Here is a 2,889-nt window from a genome sequence, read left to right as displayed (position 1 = left end):
TTGCAACTTTTTTTTTTTTTTTTTTTTTTTGGTTTTTCGAGGTAGGGTCTTGCTCTAGCCCAGGCTGACCTGGAATTCACTATGTAGTCTCAGGGTGGCCTCAAACTCACCGTGATCCTCCTACCTCTGCCTCCCAAGTGCTGGGATTAAAGGCGTGCGCCACCACGCCCAGCTCACATTGCAACTTTATTCACCACTCCCACAGCACCCTGGACAGTGTAGAAGGGGAAACCCATCAATGGTGTGGAAAGCCTGCAAGTAGAACTTGATTGTCAGCAAATGTTACAAGGATCACCAGAGGCTGGTGCTGCCCCTTCCAAGTCTTACCAAGAACGTAGAGCAGGTTCCAGAACCCAAAAGGCTCCATAATACCAGCAAGGCCTACAGGGCAAGTGTGTCTTTGATAAGTCTGCGCATGGTGGTGGTGACGGAGGTACCCAGGGCGTCAGTGACCTGAAAGGAGATCTTTTTAAAAATTTTTTGTTGTTGTTTATTTTTATTTATTTGAGAGCGACAGACAGAGAGAAAGAGGCAGATAGAGAGAGAGAGAGAATGGACGTGCCAGGGCCTCCAGCCAGTGCAAACGAACTCCAGACGCGTGCGTCCCCTTGTGCATCTGGCTAACTTGGGTCCTGGGGAATATGAACCTCAAACCAGGGTCCTCAGGCTTCACAGGCAAGCGCTTAACCACTAAGCCACCTCTCCAGCCCCGAAAGGGCTGCACGTCCCACAAGCTTGTGTCCACTTCAGACTGTGTGGGCATCTTGTGTGGGTTCTAATGCCGGTTCACCAAGTCCACAATGTTGATCTCGCAGAGCTTCTCGCCCACCTTCTCCCGGCATATCTGCCGTTCCTGCTCTGTGGCCAGGGCCACCACGTGCACCTTGACCGTCCACACCTCCCAGGGAATGAACTCATCTGAGAAAGGCCAAGGAGACTTCTTCTTCTGATAGAACTCCAGAGACATCTGGCCAAGCCCATCAGCACCTGAGTTCCGCAGTGCATCCTTCAATTCCCCAACAGCTTTGCGCACGCACGTACGTGAAGTCAAGGAAGTCACAGTCAACATCTTGGATGCCCACGGTGCCCATAGAGTGGGTGCCTTCCTTCTTGTAGTGGACCTTGGTGCAAGAGCACGGTGTGCAGCCCAGCCAGCATGGCCTCCTCCACCTGCCTCCCTTCCACCGACGCCTCTAGCACCTCTGAGTGACAGTTCATCCTTGCGCGTAGGGACTGAAGCGTCGCTCACTCCCTCGGATCACCCGGATCACCAGTCCTCCGTCCCAGAGACAAACTCGCAGGGACACTGAGCCGACTTCCCCCAACTCCGGGACCGAACCTGTCAGCTCTGCCCACGGCTCTCCAGCTAATATATATATATATATTTTGGTTTTTCGAGGCAGGGTCTCACTCTGGCTCAGGCTGACCTGGAATTCACTATGTAGTCTCAGGGTGGCCTTGAACTCACTGCGATCCTCCTACCTCTGCCTCCCGAGTGCTGGGATTAAAGGCATGCGCCACCACGCCCGGCTAATATTTTTATTCATTTATTTGTAAGGAGAGAGAGAGAGAGAGAGAAAGAGAGGATGGGCATGCCAGGGCCTCTAGCAGCTGCAAATGAACTCCAGACACATGTGCCATTTTGTGCATCTGATTTTACATGGGTACTAGGGATTAAACCAAGGTTATTAGTCTTTGCAGGTGAGTGCCTTAACCGCTAAGCCATCTCTTCAGCCCAAAAGGCTTCTTTTTAAAAAAAAAAGTTTTTTTTTGCTTCTCGAGGTAGCATCTAGTTCAGGTTGACATTACATTCACTATGTAGTGTCAGGGTGGCCTCGAACCCATGGCAATCCTCCTATGTCTGCTTCCTAAGTTCTGGCACCAAAATGTGTGCCACCCAGGAGCCATAGATTGTTACTAGAAAATTTTCAGTGCCAGGGATGGGATACCTTCCAGTGAGTTGTTGGCCAGGGAGGTCACTGATATCCCCAAAACATTACAGGCCATTGCCAAGGTCCTTGGTTTCACACCAGGAATAGATGGTAAGACCCTATTGCTGAAGACTCACATGCTTGGGCTACAAGGGCACTGAGAAATCATGTTGGAGCTGAGCTGATAACCTCCTCCATGTAGATCAGCTGACAGAAAGCTGGAAAAGGCCACGCTGCATGCAGTTCAATGGGAGAGAAAGAAATCACCAGTGAAGATACTCAATAGTGGACACTGCTAGCCTTATATTTGAGCAGCCAGGCCAAATGAGCCAGCAGGTGCAATAGTGGCACATCTGTTATGGGGGAAGCCAACTATCCCCTAATTTGACTGGAGACCCGCTCCATGGGAGGGAATACATCCCTGATACTGAAAACCTAAAACAGGGGTAGTCATGAGCCTTAGGGATGTAACGTCTGCTGCTGTCTGGCTACATGTTTATACTATGCTCACTAAACTGCCCAGTAAGCACTTCTCTTAATGTTTATACCCATATATTAATGCTATTCTCACTTTTGGTTAGAGAAGCTTCTCTTTTCAGATGGCAGTGACCTTGGGATAATTCAGAAGGCACCATGGTGCTGAGAAGTGACAGAGGAGTGCTCAGCACTGCAATATCTCTATCACACCTTCCAAGGCTCAGGGTCCATTGTGGAAGAGGTGGCAGAAAGAATTTAAGAGCCAAAGGAAGTGTAGGACTCCTTACGATGTGCTCCTCCAGACACAAAATGGGCTGGATATCCATGACCTCACAGTGCCTGACACTACCTACACAAGACCATCATAAGAGGAGGAAAAGATGATGGCATCAAAATAAAAGAGAGACTGATTGAGAGGGGCGGGGATATGGTAGAGAGTGGAGTTTCAAAGGGAAAGTGGGAGAGGGGAGGGAGGGAATTA

At 49.8% G+C, this 2,889-nt stretch overlaps 1 pseudogene; it reads right to left on the bottom strand.

Annotated features, from left to right (window-relative positions):
• Positions 1–381: 381 nt before the first annotated feature.
• On the bottom strand, positions 382–1,218 carry LOC101600616 (annotated as a pseudogene).
• Between the last annotated feature and the right edge of the window lie 1,671 nt (positions 1,219–2,889).

The sequence above is a fragment of the Jaculus jaculus genome, chromosome X, assembly GCF_020740685.1.
Source record: "Jaculus jaculus isolate mJacJac1 chromosome X, mJacJac1.mat.Y.cur, whole genome shotgun sequence".
Lineage (NCBI taxonomy): Eukaryota > Metazoa > Chordata > Mammalia > Rodentia > Dipodidae > Jaculus > Jaculus jaculus.
Note: the sequence above shows the minus strand (reverse complement) of the source record. Positions and strands in the feature narration are given on the sequence as shown.